The 16,022-nt window shown below is 34.7% G+C and overlaps 1 protein-coding gene and 1 long non-coding RNA gene across 9 annotated transcripts in view; one reads left to right on the top strand and one right to left on the bottom strand.

The window, feature by feature from the left end:
• ASB15 (ankyrin repeat and SOCS box containing 15) overlaps positions 1 to 6,211 on the bottom strand; it is a 37,619-nt gene extending 31,408 nt beyond the window's left edge. For 7 of the 8 annotated variants that reach the window (XR_005196737.1, XM_017507653.2, XM_017507651.2 and 4 more), the window contains exon 1: positions 5,253 to 6,211. The gene's annotated coding sequence lies outside the window, so the exon portion shown is untranslated. The remainder of the gene's footprint in view (positions 1 to 5,252) is intronic. The other variant, XM_017507645.2, reaches the window with a different exon arrangement.
• LOC108288667 overlaps positions 1 to 9,394 on the top strand; it is a 29,771-nt gene extending 20,377 nt beyond the window's left edge. The window contains exons 6-7 of the long non-coding RNA XR_005196738.1: positions 6,209 to 6,449; positions 8,260 to 9,394. This is a non-coding gene — a long non-coding RNA (uncharacterized LOC108288667). The remainder of the gene's footprint in view (positions 1 to 6,208; positions 6,450 to 8,259) is intronic.
• The last annotated feature ends 6,628 nt before the right edge of the window (positions 9,395 to 16,022 follow it).

The raw sequence follows: 16,022 nt of genomic DNA, 5'->3' as shown, positions 1-16,022 counted from the left end.
AGAAACAACCTCAATGTCCATTGACAGATAAATAAATGAAGAAAATATGCTGTGTATTTACAATGGACTCTTAGCCTTAAAAAAAGAAGAGAATCTTGCCATTTGTGACAACATGGATCAATCTAGAGGACACTATGCTAAATGAAATAAACCAGGTACAGAAAGACAAATATTGAGATATTTATTTTTGGAATCTAAAAAGTTGAAGTCATAGAAAAAAAGAGTAGCATGTTGGTTGCCAGGGGCTAGGAGATGCTGGCCAAGGGGTACAAGTTTCAGTTAACCAGGATAAATAAATTCTGGAAATCTAATGTATGACAATGGAACTGTAGTTAACAATATTGTATTGAATACTTGAAATTTGCTAAGGGCATAGATTTTAAAGTTTTCACCACCAATAACAACAAGAAAAGGGAACTAAGATGGACTTTACAGAGGCAAAACTTACAAAGCCCTCTCAGGAAATTAGCTTGGAATCTACCTCTCAGGGCTGAGCAGGCCAGGAACCTTGGTGATCTCGAGAAGACAGAAGATTGCCTACATGTACAGGAAAGCAAGTAGAACTTGGTGGGGAGAGTTTCTTGGCTTGGGAAGGAGCAGAAAATTGAAAGAGCAATTCATTACCTGAATCACCCAGGCAGAGGCTTCATTACGTAAGTTATTGTGTCTGTCTGTATGAAACCAAAAGTTTATTTTCCATTTATTAGTGAGTGGCAGCTCCTGAGAAAGGTTTGGCCAGTTACAGACAATAAAAAAGCTACTTTTGGTTTGCACAATTGAGTTGTAGTGTGAGTAAAAAATATTTTGACTACATTGATTAGCTGTAGTAACAATAAAGATAATATCTCGGCCGAGCATGGTGGCTCACACCTGTAATCCCAGCACTTTGGGAGGCCAAGGCGGGTGGATCAAGAGGTCAGGAGATCAAGACCATCGAGGCCAACACGGTGAAACCCCGTTGCTACTAAAAATACAAAAATTGGTTGGGCATGGTGGTGCGTACCTGTAATCCCAGCTACTTGGGAGGCTGAGTCAGGAGAATCGCTTGAACCAGGGAGAGGGAGGTTGCAGTGAGCCGAGATCATGCCATTGCACTCCAGCTTGGTGGCAGAGTGAGACTCCATCTCAATAATAATAATAATAATAATAATATCTCTAGACTTTTAAAAAGTATTATTTTTTAACTTTCATTTTAAGTTTTATCTTAGGTTTGTTATATAGGTAAATTGCATATTGCAAGAGTTTGGTGTACAGAGTATTTTGTCATCCAGGTAATAAGCATCGTACCTCATAGGTAGTTTTTCTATCCTTTCCCTCCTCCTACCTTCGACCCTCAAGTAGGTCCTGGTATCTGTTGTTCCCTTCTTTGTGTTCATATGTACGCAAAGTTTAGCTCCCAGTTATGAGTGAGAACATGGGGTATTTGGTTTTCTGTTCCTGTGTTAATTTTCTTAGGATAATGGCCTACAGCTCCATCCATGTTGCTGCAAAGGACATGATCTCATTCTTTTTTATGGCTGGCTAGTATTCCGTGGTGTATATGTGCAACATTATCTTTATCCAGTCTACTGTCATTGTGCATTTAGGTTGATCCCATGTCTTTGCTGTTGTGAGCAATGCTGCAGTGAAGCGTGCATGTATGTTTATGGTACAATGATTTATATTCTTTTGGGTATCTATCCAATAATGCGATTGCTGGATCGAATGGTAATTCTGCTTTAAGTTATGTGCGAAATCACCAAACTGTTTTCCATAGTGGCTGAACTAATTTACATTCCCACCAGCATTGGATAAGCATTTCCTTTTCTCCATAACTTCACCAGCATCTGTTATTTTTTGACGTTTTCATAGTAGCCATTCTGACTGGTGTGTGAGATGGTATCTCACTGTGGTTTTGATTTGCATTTTTCTAATGATTAGGAGTGTTGAGCATTTAAAAAAACATTATTCTTATGTATATACATATAAATATTCATATACACATACATATATTCTCTCTAAAAAATTCATTCCTGGCATAATGTATTTTGTTCAACATGGCAAACAATCCTGTCTGTTGCTCAAGTCAAATGTTTTCCCCTTCAAAATGGATTCAAATAATAATGAGTCACTGCATTTTTTCATATCTTGTTTGAAATCATATACAGGCCATTGATTTCCTTCTGTTGGAAGCAGCTGATTGTAATGGTTGAATCTTTGTTCAAACCCTGACCTGCCTGCATTAGCTGCCTGGTTAACTGTGTCTGGTGTGTCACAAATAGTCAGTAAACATTGCCTGTTATTACTCTGTGATTGAACTCCTGTGGAATGAAAAAGTAGGATGCTAGTATTTTTTAAAAGTTTTAGTTTCATTCCTCACTCTTGAACAGTCAATCTGACACGCCCGTTTTATTTTCTTCTCCCTCCTTTTCCCTAGAATCACCAAATTTCATCAGGTATAGCCCTACCTGTAAATCTTATTTACAACCTGCCCAGCAAGTAATTGGTAGCCTCAGCTTGAACATCAAAGTGTCAGGGAGCTTGCTATCTCCATGGCGCTACTCCTTTAGCCAGGTTTTTTGTTTGTTTGTTTTTTGGTGTTTTTTTAGACGGAGTCTCCCTCTGTCGCCCAGGCTGGAAGCAATGGTGCAATCTCAGCTCACTACAACATCTGCCTCCCAGGTTCAAGCGATTCTCCTACCCAGCCTCCTGAGTAGCTGGGATTACAGACACCTGCCACTATGCCCAGCTAATTTTTGTATTTTTAGTAGAGACGGGGTTTCACCATGTTGGTCAGGCTGGTCTTGAACTTCTGACCTCAGGTGATCTTCCCCCATCAGCCTCCGAAAGTGCTGGGATTATAGGCATGAGCCACTGCACCCAGCCTAGCCAGCATTAACAATTAGAAAAACCAGTGAAGTTGAATCCACCCCTTCAAAATATTATCTGAAGATAATGTTTCTAATTCTCTTCTAACAGTTTCTAGGTCTCTTTCTCACAGCTACACTGAGAAAGTATTGTTCCTCTGCAACACAGGAGCCCTTTAAATATCCCCCAGGAAGGCTGTCAGGTCTCCACTGAGCCTTTTCTTTCTAAGCCTGTACAACTGCTCTTCCTATAACATGGTTTCACCTCCTGCACCGTCTTGATTGCTTTCCTGTAAACACATTGGTTTATCCATGGCTTTCTAAAAGTGACACCGAACCACAGGCTCTGAATATAGCACAACAGCTACAGTCAGACCAACACAAGTTTAAGTGTATGTGACCACTTCCCTTTTCTCGAACACTAAAAATCTGTTAATTTAGCTCAAGCTCAGTTAATATTTAGGCTATCATGTTACATACTTGATTTAGACCCCAGTATCTAAAGAATTCTACAAATCATGTGTTTTCCCCACACCGTTTTCTGTGCAATTTTATGCAGGACTCTATTTATTCTTATTATATTTTATCTTTTTTCAATTTGGCCTTTATTTCCTTCTGCTAAAATTGAATGCATTTTCTATCTCTCCAAGTATTATTTTATTTGCTGACTTAATAAGCATGCCTTCTATATGTCCTTAAGCTCCACTGATAAAGACAAATGTTGAAAAGAAATTGGCACAGGACAGAAGCCTCTATGTTGACGTCGATCTATTATTTAGCAGCCTCCCAGAAAAGCCGTCTATCCAGCTACAAATCCTCTTAAAGACACCACCACCTAGTATTAATGTCTCCTTTTTGATAACAAGACCATCATCAAGGAATATTGTCAAATACCTTGGTAAAATACAAATGCACAGTATCTATGATACTATGTTCTTCTGCTCTGCTAATCAAAAAGTCAAAGGAGAAGAATTAACCCACCAATCCTTAGTGATTATTTTTTTCCTAAGGATGCTCAGATGATCCTATTTGTCCATGCAAAAATATATATTCAATGTCTGTTATGTTCTAGGCACAAGGCTAGATACAAATATATGGGAACCATGCCCTCAGGGAGTTTTCTGCCTTTAAATAATGTATTTTAGATTTTTCTCTGGAAATAATACCAATTTCTCTTTCAGGTTTAGCACACAGTCAAGCACATAGCAGGTCTTTAATAAATATTTTTATATTGAGTTTAATAATTATTATAACTAACATCTATTGGGTGTTTACCTGTGACAGGCATTACATTAAGTACATTAAATGGATGTCATTTAATGTCTACGACATAATTCTCCCCCATTTTACAGATGAGAAAACTGAAGCACAAAATAGTTAGGTAATTTACCTAAACCCACATATCTAGTGAGCAGTGGAGAGTGGGATATAGCCCAGTCATCTGACAATAGAGACAACACAGGCTTAACCAATATACTCTAACTATGACTCAGCTACTCTGAAGGAATTTAATGAAAAGAGGGTCTTACTTTGTAACCTAAAAATTCATAAGCCTGAGAAAAAGTTTTCTCAAAAAGTTTAAGCAAATACCTAGCAAATTCATCCAACAACTCCAGGGGAAATATAAAGCTTGTGGGAAAATTTTTATTTGAAAATAAGATATTCCCATTTCCATAACTGAAGTGTAAAATTATAATTTTTATCACAATAATTTGATGCTCTCAGCACAAAGCAGCGATAAGATTTTTCTTGTCTACCTCACTGCTCTACTTCATGAAAGTCAAATTATTTGAGATACAGGTGGCTCCTTAGAAGTTAACTGCACATTTAAGAACAATATGAGTGATGATATCCAATAAATTTTAAGGACTTTCCAACCTTTAGGTTTTCTGATATAATTTTCAGGAGTAAATTCTCAATTCTATTCAGTTTATTTTTTTTTTAATCTAACTAACTTAAAGAAGTTTTTCAATCTGGCCAGAAAACATTCATCTTTTTCAACAAGTGATGAAAAAGCCTTAAAAGAGATTTACTGTATTTATTCACAAAAATTATTTAATTGTTTTTAATCAGAAACCAAGAGGTCAGCTGAGACCCTTCTGGGAATTCTATAGTAAATATATTGACAGGTTCTATAAGGATAGTCTCAATCTGTTTTTCTCATGATATAACTTTTTATGCTTAGTAATTATGCAATTTAATTGATGGTCTATAAAACAAGAAATTCTAGCTTTATTCTCTAATTAAAAAGGCCCTAGACAGGTAAGCCCATAGGTGGTCAACCGGAAAGAAAGTAATGAATAGCTACTACAATTTGCATTTCGATCTGCTTAAAATATTTCCAATACTGAACAATATTCAATAAGCTGGTTGGTGAGGTAAAGATCAAATATTTCATAATCTCACCTTTTGGAATGATCATCTTGTCATTCTTATCCAGGGACTTACCTTCCTAAATCAGAGGAAGTGCCCTGGAGCCAATGTGTTCCTCTGTGTATCTAAAATTAAGTATCCAGTTGGTGGTTAAATTAAGATCTGACCTTGTACAACTGAAACACAAGCTGTCTCTGGCACACGGTAAAGTATTACCCATGACTTCTCTAGACTCTCATCAAAAGAAACGCAAGCCCACAGAGGTATAATAAGATAATCTGTGTCCTGATTGGTTCAAAGAACTCTTATGAAAACAAAGGATCTGCCAATTCAGCTGCAGGGAGTGTTCCTACTGATAGAACAAAACCAAACCGCTTAGAATTAACACGTATTTTAAAGATGTTTGTTCAAGAGACAAATCTGTAAGTGTTTGCTTTGGCAGACCCTAATCCACTTTTGACATATTTTAATACACACTATTTTTCTTTGGCCATCTTTAAGATTCAGGTCAAATTTCATTAAATACAATCTTCTTGTCATACTAATTTGCTGTCTTTGATTTTTGTTTAATAATTGCTAGTCTAATATACAGTTGGAGATAGGGCAGTCAGTGTCATCTAATCTGATCAAGAATCATTAGGTCAAGTTATTGAGCACATATAGTCTAAAAAAGTTAGTAGCAAACGTTTTAATAAAACAAGCAAAAAAATCAGGATTTTAATTGAGGAAGGTTGTTTGCTTTCTTTCTTTCTTTCTTTTCTTTTTAAAGCCAGTTAAGCTTATTGTGTTACTGATTTTCCAGTAAATTTGTTTTGACATAGCTAGCCTTGAATTAACCCAGGTCACTGTCAGCACTCACAAATCCATCTGGCCTCTATCCCCTTCACCCCACTAAAATAACTCTTCTTGTGGGTCTCAGTGACCTCTTTCTGATTCATGTTATAAACTCATTTCATATTTTATATTCATTTTCATTTCTTATTTTACAGATCCTCGTTGGATTTGCTGCCAGTGATTCTTCCATTTTTCCTGAAACTGTCTACTTATTCGGCTACCGGGAGCACTATGTGCTTTTGTTTTTCTTCTCATCTCTGATATTTTCTCTGTACTCAGCATTAATGAATATAAATATGTGGATTGTAGTGAATTTGCCAGATTTATTTTAAAACTTGAGAAACCATAAATGTGAAATGAGAGGTCTAAACTCCTCTTTAACTGTGATAAAAGAAGGTGCGTTTCAATCATCTTCAAAGCAAACTGAGAAATATTTTATGTTTAAACCACTATTAACTGTGTATTGCAATAGTCAAGGATAAAGTTAGATCATTGTATACATTATCTACATTTTAACATTATTAATCTAATTTGGAATTGTTCAATACAAAATTCTTGTAAAAAGCAACAAGCATTGTGAGACACTTTAATTTCATACAATTTTACTTACATTGAAAATTCACATAAAGCTTTAGAGTACAATGCAAATATATGGGAAAATGTGAACCCAACACTTTAAAATGTGGCTTGACATATTGCAGTGACTTTTCTGCTCTTAAACCAATTAAAGTATGCCTGCTTTATCCATTTATATAATAGTTATTACAGATCTACCTATGCCATAAAACGTTTAATGCATAAAATGATAGAACAGCCAAAAAAAAAAAAAAAAAAAAAAAAAAAAAAAAAAAAACCATGTGGTAAAATAAATGAGAGTATGTTACTGAAGACAGTCCTGTGAACAAGTATTGGTTTGCTACTTACTGTTTCTGTAGATGCACTATTTACATTTTTGAGATTATTTATCTGTAGTACGGGAGTGATGGTGATGATGATGATGATGATACAATGACCACAGCACCACTATTTTAATGACGCCTATTCCTCAAGTAGTTAGTCATTTATACACACACAATAAGACACACTTTGAGCAACTCATATATTTGAAAGAATGATCCATTCATAATGCTAGTAATTTATTACTAGCATTAGTAATAATGCTCCACATTTGCCTCTTTTGGAAGTTGGCTTTCCTGTGGATTTTGTCAAAGGGGAAACAAAATGAGTCCTAGCTTTTCTAACAGTGTCTCTGGTTTTGTCTGGTAAGGGTGAGTTTCAGGGAGGGGTCAGATTTAACAGTGAAGGACTAGTTGAATACTACTGTTGTTCCAAGGAAAGTGACACTGATATCCAAATACACATTCCTTCTATCTATATATAGCAAGAAATGCAAGTCCTGTTTCAAGATGACAATTATAGCAACTGATATGAAGAGACTTAGGTTAAAATAGTTAGAGCACAGTGTTAGAAGAGGAACTGTCCTTGGACCCCCTATTTCTATTTTGGGAATAAGAAATTTAGGTAGTATTGTTCGTGAATTTCCAGGGAGCAATGTGGCAGCTCGGCCTTCATGTATAAGGCACCTGCCGCTACTACAGCCTCACTTTGTCCAGAGGTTCTCTGTCTTCCTGAAAACAAGTGTGGGGCTTGCAGGCGTGGATTTTAAAAAACAGCTCTTGCTATGATTAGTCATACAATCACATCTACCTGCTACAAGGCCACTTATTACATCCTTTCTGATCCAGCCCATTCTTTATGAAGTCTAATCAGAACTGGAGGTTTATCTCTTCCTTCTACAAAAAATGGTGTTGTTCAAAAACCTCAGAGAGTCCTACTCTAAGTAATGCTATTATTTTTTGTTTGTTTGTTTTGTGTGTGGGGATTTTTTTTGTATTTTCTTTTTTGTTGTTTTTAAGATATCCTATTATGTTGTTGTTTAGTAGGCAATACCTATATACATCTCACTTAGCTTCATTTTTACTTTGATATATTTCAGGCTTTCTCCTTTTTCTCCTGCTTCCTTGGTGTACTTGACCATTATTTTGGCCTTGGGATCTGTGATTTAAGAAATGCACATTTTATTTTGGTTAGGCATAAAACAGTAGAAAAAAATATGAAAACATAAAATAAATCCTTTATTTCTAGTATGTGTCCCAGAACCTTGGTAATTGTTTATTTTTGCTATGCTGTACTGTGTTTTTTCCAGACTGAAATCAAACAACTGAAACCATGAGCCAAATCTATTAGCACTGAACTCCTCCAACAGCATGATGTCACAGGCCCCTGGAAGAATCGACATGGTTGGCATTACTCTGGTCATTTAGTTGCCATGCAGCCAAGCAAAGGCAAGTGACGAAAATAGTATTTTTTAGTAAGGTAGCGCTATACGTAGTTACACTAAATCAATGACGAGCAAATGGCAGGGGGTCTTCCTGTATGGGGTTTCAGTTACATTTACCACTTTATCACTTTGTCTAGCAAAGTGTTCAGCACTCATCAAATATGTGTCGAATATTTTGAACACTGATGACTTGTTCAAATGGGTTTGCAGTTATTTCCTGTTTAACCAAAGTTTAAGTCAATTAAGGTTGAGTCAAAATGAATTTTTTAAAAGCTGGTTGATCTTTCTTTTTTTCCTTTTTGCAAAGAAAATTCTTAATTTTCACTATTATGAAAGGCATTTCAAGTGTATCTAAGAGAAGCAAACTTGGACTAAAAGGAGAGAATATGTATTTTAGCCTAAGATCTGTCAGTTTTTGTGAAGTAAGACAAATCATGTAATAGTATCTAAAGGTTTATGCTTCAGTTTCCTACCGTGTAATAACACTGCTCTTGTTATTTCATATCATTGTTATGAAAATGAGAGCATAATTATGAAAATTCTTTGAAAAACTAATAATCCCTATACAGATACAGGACTTATAGTCTAGATATAGAAGTATATTATACTCCTGGGGACATAAAATGGACATGAGAGAAACCATCACATTTGGTTGTCTATTCCACACATACAGACACACATTTTAGTAATGCAGAATGTGATGCTAGGCACTTCAGGGCATGCCAAGGTGGGTGGGACATGTCGTTCTAGTCCCAAAAGCTGACCATTGTGTAGAGAACAAAGAAGTAGAGCGATGAGACCTAAGAAGGCTGTGGAGGAGAAGTTCAGAGAACAAAGACACACACACACACACACACACACACACACACACACACACACACACTCTTAAGCTTTAAAAAGAGAAAATGGTTTTACATTAATGGATCATTAAAGTAGAGTATTTTCCCCTTATCTGTAAAGGATATATATTTTTTTCAGATGAAGTCTCTCTGTTGCCCAGGCTAGAATACAGTGGTGAGATCTCAGCTCACTGCAACCTCCACCTCCTGTGTTCAAGCGATTCTCTTGCCTCAGTCTCCCAAGTAGTTAGGATTACAGGTATGCACCACCACACCTGGTTAATTTTTATATTTTTAGTAGAGACAGGGTTTCATCATGTGGCCAGGCTGGTCTTGAACTCCTGACCTCAAGTGATCTGCCTGCCTTGGCCTCCCAAAGTGCTGAGATTACAGGCGTGAGCCAACAAGCCCAGCCAATGGAGGATATGTTCTAAGACCCACAGTAGTGAGTGCCTGAAACCACAAGTAGTACAGAACTCTATGTATGCTGGGTTTTTTTTTTCCCTATGCATACATACTTATGATAAAGTTTAATTTATAAATAAAGCACAGTTAACAATACTAATAATGAAGAACAATTATGACAACATGCCAGCATCAATATTCTTTGGGGCATCATTAAATAAAGTAAAGGTTACTTGAATGTGAACACTGTGATGCAATCATGATTGATCTGATAATCAGAAAAACTACTAAATTACCAATAGGCTTATGAAATATGCAGACTGAATATGCTGAACAAAGGGGTGATTTATTTTCCAAGTGGAACAGAACAGGATGACCCAAATTTCATCACACTACTCAGAATGGCAGGCAATTTAACTTATGAATTGTTTATTGCTAGGATTTTCCATTTAACATTTTTATTGGGGTAACAAGTAAAAGTGTGTGTAAGAGGGATTATCTTTTAAGAACCTTCCTTTTTCTTCTAGTCTCTTATAGTTCTGACTTCATACATATCTCAAATTGATAGTGCTAAGGCAAAGAGATTGTCACTATTCTTACTACCTTATTTAATACAAACCAAGCATAATAATAATCAGGACTTATAATAAAACTCTATATTGGCAAGATTTTGAATTATTGAAAAATCAGGATTGTACTCTATTCTTTCTGAAAAGAATTGATCTTTTCATGTGCATTTGTGTTTTGTTTCAATTTCTAAATGAAGTTGCTAATGCATAATTATATTTAATTAATATTGATTATTAAAAGAGCATTTTAACAGTATATACTATAGAAGAAATTATATGAATTTAATGAAGAATACTTACCATACTAAATTCAAAAATTTCTTTTTCTCTTTCTCTCTTTCTTTCTTCTTCTCTCCCTTTTCTTTCCCTTCCTTCCCTCCTTTCTTTCTTTCTTTCTTTCTTTCTTTTCTTTCTTTCTTTTCTTTCTTTCTTTCTTTCTTTTTCTTTCTTTCTTTCTTTCTTTCTTTCTTTCTTTCTTTCTTTCTTTCTTTCTTTCTTTTCTCTATCTTTCTTTCTTTCTTTCTTTCTTTCTTTCTTTCTTTCTTTCTTTTCTCTTTCTTTCTTTCTTTCTTTCTTTCTTTCTTTCTTTCTTTCTTTCTTTCTTTCTTTCTTTCTTCTTTCTCTTCTTTCTTCTCTTTTCTTGACAGGCTCTTCCTCTGTCACCTAGGCTGGGGTGCAGTGCCATGCTCTTCATTCGCTGTAATCTCTGCCTCCCAGGTTCAAGCAATCCTCCCACCTCAGCCTCCCAAGCAGCTGGAACTACAGGCATGCACCACCACACCTGCCTAATTTTTAAAAAAATTTCTTTTGTAGAGATGGTGTTTCATCATGTTGTCCAGACTGGTTTCAAACTCCTCAGTTCAAACAATCTTCCCACCTTTCAAAGTGTTGTGATTACAGTCATGAGCCACTGTGCCCAGCCCAAAAATTTCAGTGTAAATCCATCCACTGTCTACCATTAAAAGATATCACTCTTGCCTCTTACGGATACAGATCTTTATATTTTATATTTCAAATTTGAGCCACCTCAAATTTGTGATATCTGTGTATGTTAAGACAATTTCTAATGGTCTCATGATCTCCCCACAAAAAATTTTTTAATATAAAAGGTAAGTTTAATAACCCCTTCCAGAAGCTAGAAAAAATATCATAATTTATGCTAGATTTAGATTTATCTTTAGTAGAACAGTATAAGTACTGAGACAAAATATTCTGGACATTCCCAAAGTATTTACCAAATATTTGGTTTAGTTATGGCTTGATTTCAAGATTTAAAATGTAATTACCATTCAAATAAAGCAAAATTTTACATTTCCTTTATGTATACAGTAATATCAAAAGTTTTAAATCAGGTTGAGTTTTAAGGTTTTGTTAAGGTGTTTTTATGCAGCTTGGAATGTCTGGGTAATTTTCCAGTCTTAAAGATATGGCCCATGCACCCACAGTGCAGGCAAATACTTTCTAATACATCATTATATAATGATGAAGGGGTTAATTTATCAACAGAATATAACAATTGTAATTATAAAACAGCTAGAAAAAGAAAAACAAAATAACCCCAAAGTTAGTAGGAAGGAAGGAAGGGAGAGAGAGAGAGAGAAAGAAAGAGAGAAAGGGCTGAGACCAGAGCAAAAACAAATGAAATAGAGATAAGATAAACAATATAAAAGATCAAAAGTTGGCTTTCTGAAAAGATAAACAAAATTAAGGAAACATTATTTGGCCTAACTAAGGAAAAAAGAGAGAAGATTCAAATGAAATGAATAAAATAATAGATACAAAAATACAGAAATACAAAAGATTATAAGAAACTAATATGAATAATTAAACACTACAAACTGTATAACCTAGAAAGAATAGATAAATGCTAGAAACCTACAACCTACCAAGACTGAACTATGAAGAAACAGAAAATGTGAACAGATGGAAATGAGAAAGGAAATTAAATCGATAATCAAAAATCTTCCTACAAAGAGAAACCCAAACCTGGTGGCTTCACTGTTGAATTTTTTCAAACACTTAAAGAATTAATACCAATTCTACTCAAACTCTTGCAAAAAGTTGAAGAGGAGGGAATGCTTTCAAATTCATTTTACAAGGCCACCATTATCCTGATACCAAAGCTAGACAAGGACACTATAAGAAATAAAATTACAGGGCAATATCCCTGATAAACATAGATGCAAAAATCCTCTATACTAGCGAACCAAATTCAGCAGTGCATTAAAAGGATTATGTACCATGCTCAAGTGGGATTTATTTCTTGGATGCAAGGATAATTTAACATAAGTAAATCAATAAATATGACACACCACATTAACAGAATAAAGGATAAAAATTATGATCATCTCAATAGATGCAGAAAAAGCATTTGACACATATCATCTTTTGTTGAGATTAACATCAACTGATTAGGTATAGAAGGAATGTACCCCAACACAATAAAGGTCATATTTAACAAGCCTACAGTAAACATACAGGTGAAAAGCTGGAAGCATTTCCTCTAAAACTGGAACAAGACAAGGATGCCTTCTCTTACCACTTCTATTCAATAGCCAGAGCAATTAGGAAACAGAAAGAAATAAAAGTCATCTAAATAGAAAAGGAAGACGTTAAATTATCTCTGCAGATGTCATAATACTATGTATTAAAAAACCTCGAAGACTTCACCAAAGAACTGTCAGAACTAATAACCAAATACAGTAAAGTTACAGGATATAAAATTAACCTATAAAAATTAGTAGCATTTCTATATACTAACAATGATGTATCAGAAGAATAAATTCTAATAAATCCCATATACAATAGCTATAAAAATTAAATACTTGTGAGTAAATTTAACCAAGAAAGTGAAAGGTGAGTACACTGAAAAACTATAAAACAATGGTAAAAGACATTGAAAAAAGACACAAATAAATGGAATTTGGGAGAATTAACACTGTTCATACTACAAAGTGATTTACAGATTCAATCCAATGTTTACCAAAATTCCAATGACATTCTTCACAGAAATGGGGGAAAATCGTATAGAACCAAAAAAGACCTTAAATGGCTAAATCAATCTTGAGAAAGAGCAAAGCTGTCAGCATCACGGTTCCTGATTTCAAATTATAATACAAAGACAAAGATACAGTAATCAAAACAGTATAGTACTTGCATCAAAACAGAAACATCAACACAGAGAATATGGAGCCTAGAAATAAACCCATGCATGTATAATCAACAGATCTTTGACAAAGGTACTAAAAATACCCAATGAGGAAAGGATAGTCTTTCAATAAATCATGTTGGGAAAACTAGATATCCATATATTAAAGAATGAAATTCAATCCTTATCTGATACCATATACAAAAACTAACTCAAAATAAATTAAAGACAAACTTAAGACTTCAAGCTGTAAAACTAATAGAAGAAAAACGAGGTTTGGCTGCAGGAGATCTACTTGACAATGGACTTGGCAATAATTTTTTGGATATGACACCAAAAGGACAGGCAATAAAAGCAAATATAAACAAGTACAACCAAATTAAATTAAAAAGTTTATGCACAACAAAATAAACAATCAACAAAAGAAAAGACAACCTAAGGGAGAAAATATTTACAAAACATATATCCAAAATACAGAAGGAACTTTTACAACTCAATACAGAAAAAACAAATAACCTGATTAAAAAACACCCAAAGGACTAGAATAGACATTTTTCTAAAGAAGATATACAAGTGTCCAACAGGAATGAAAAGGTCCTCAACATCATTAATCCTTAGGGAAATCCAAATGAAAACCACAATGAGATATTACATCACACCTGTTAGGAAGGCTGTTGTCAAAGTCACAAGATAACAAGTGTTGATGAAGTGGAGAAATACAAAGTCTTGTACACACTTGGTAGGAAAGTAAATTGGTACAGCCATTATGGAAAACCTCAAAAAGTTTAAAATAAATTTACTATATGATCTAGCAACCCCACCACTTAGTATATATCTAAAGGAATTGAAATCAGTATCTCAGACATATTTGCACTTCCATATTCATTGCAGCAATATTCACAATAGGCAAAAGACACAATAGACACCTAAGTGTCCACAAGTAGATGAATGAATAAAGAAAATGTGATATATCTTTATCATGGAAGATTATTCAACCTTAAGAAATAAGAAATTCTGGTATTTGTGACAACATGAATCAAACGGAAGGACCTTATAGCAGGTGAAATAAGCCAGTCACAGAAACACAAATACTGCATCATATCACTTACATATGGAACCGAAAAACATTGAACTCATAGAAACAGAATTTCAGTTCTAAGATGAATACATTTTAGAGATCGAATGTACAGCATTGTAAATATAGTTAAGGATAATGTATTGTATACTTAAAGTTTGCTAAGAGAATTTGCTTAAGTGTTCTCACCACACACACAGACACACACACATGCATACACACACACAAATAGTAACTAAGTAAGGTGATGAATATGTTAATTAGCTTGGTTGTGATAATCATTTCACAGTGTGTAAGTATATCAATCACATTGCCACATTAAGTACGTACATGTTTTATTCATTAATCATACCTCAATAAAGCTGGAAAAAATGTAAAGCATAAACATAATAAGAAATCCAGGTCAAAGGGTGCTGATGTTAATCCAGCAATTTTATATATGAATTCCTATGTGTAATGTGTCAGTTTGGGGGGAAAAATCTTTACTCATAATTTTTCTTTTAAAAATATTTTGATTTCACTCATTATTTCTTTCAGGTGACTCTTAGAATCATCTAGTCAAAATGGAATTATTACTGGAAGTGCACTAAGAAAAGATTCCTTTTGGGAAGAATGAACGTATTTTCAAAATTTTTACATCTCTAAAACATTGACTCTTACTCACCCAGAAAAATATCAAGACATATTTATTCAAAACTTTTCTTTTGAACTAATGTAAAGTTTCATAATTTTACTGAAGTCTTGAATATTCCTGAGATATTTACTCCTTAATAGTTTATTATTTTTATTTCTTTGTGAATAGAAATGTTTCCCCTGGTATATTTGAATTGGTTATTCTGACACATTGAAAGCTAATACTCTTTGTGTATGTATTTTGAATCAACTGCCTTTTAGAATTTTTATTCATTCTAATGATTTTAGGTTGATTTTCTTGCATTCTGTACATTACAAAATGTCATCATGTTGAGTGGTTGGAAACCTTATGAGAAATATAACACTAATGTATTAACAGAGGAAAGATATATTTATACTAGGAAACATTTAGAACAAGATGCTAGTATATAAACTCTAAGTGTGACTTCTATACAGCAGTTGTTCTTAGGTTTGACATGTATTGGAATCACCTGGGGAGCTTTAGAAAACTGTGATGTCCGGCCCCCTCCCTCAGACACGCTAATTTCTGGGCATCAGGACATTCAAACTCCTTCCTCCCTCCCTCCCTCCGTCCTTCCCTTCTTTCCTTCCTTCCTTCCTTCCTTCCTTCCTTCCTTCCTTCCTTCCTTCCTTCCTTCCTTCCTTCCTTCTTTCCCTCCCTCCCTCCCTCCCTCTCTCTTTTTTGCCCTTTCTTCCTCCCTCTCTCCTTCCCTCCTTCCTTCCTCTCTCCTTCCCCCGCCCTTTCCTTCCTTCCTCCTTTCCTCCCTCCCTCCCTTCTTCCCTCCTTCCTTCCTTCCCTCTCTCTCTCTTTTCTTTTTGAAACAACACCTTGCCGTGTCATTAGGACATTAAAACTTGTTTCTTTCTTTTTCCTTCCTTCCTTTTTTTTCTTTTTCTTTCTTTTTTTTTTTTTTTTTTTTTTTTTTTTTTTTTTTTTT

This window comes from Cebus imitator, unplaced genomic scaffold, assembly GCF_001604975.1.
Source record: "Cebus imitator isolate Cc_AM_T3 unplaced genomic scaffold, Cebus_imitator-1.0 Scaffold381, whole genome shotgun sequence".
Classification (NCBI taxonomy): domain Eukaryota; kingdom Metazoa; phylum Chordata; class Mammalia; order Primates; family Cebidae; genus Cebus; species Cebus imitator.
This window is presented reverse-complemented; position numbering and strand designations above follow the sequence as displayed.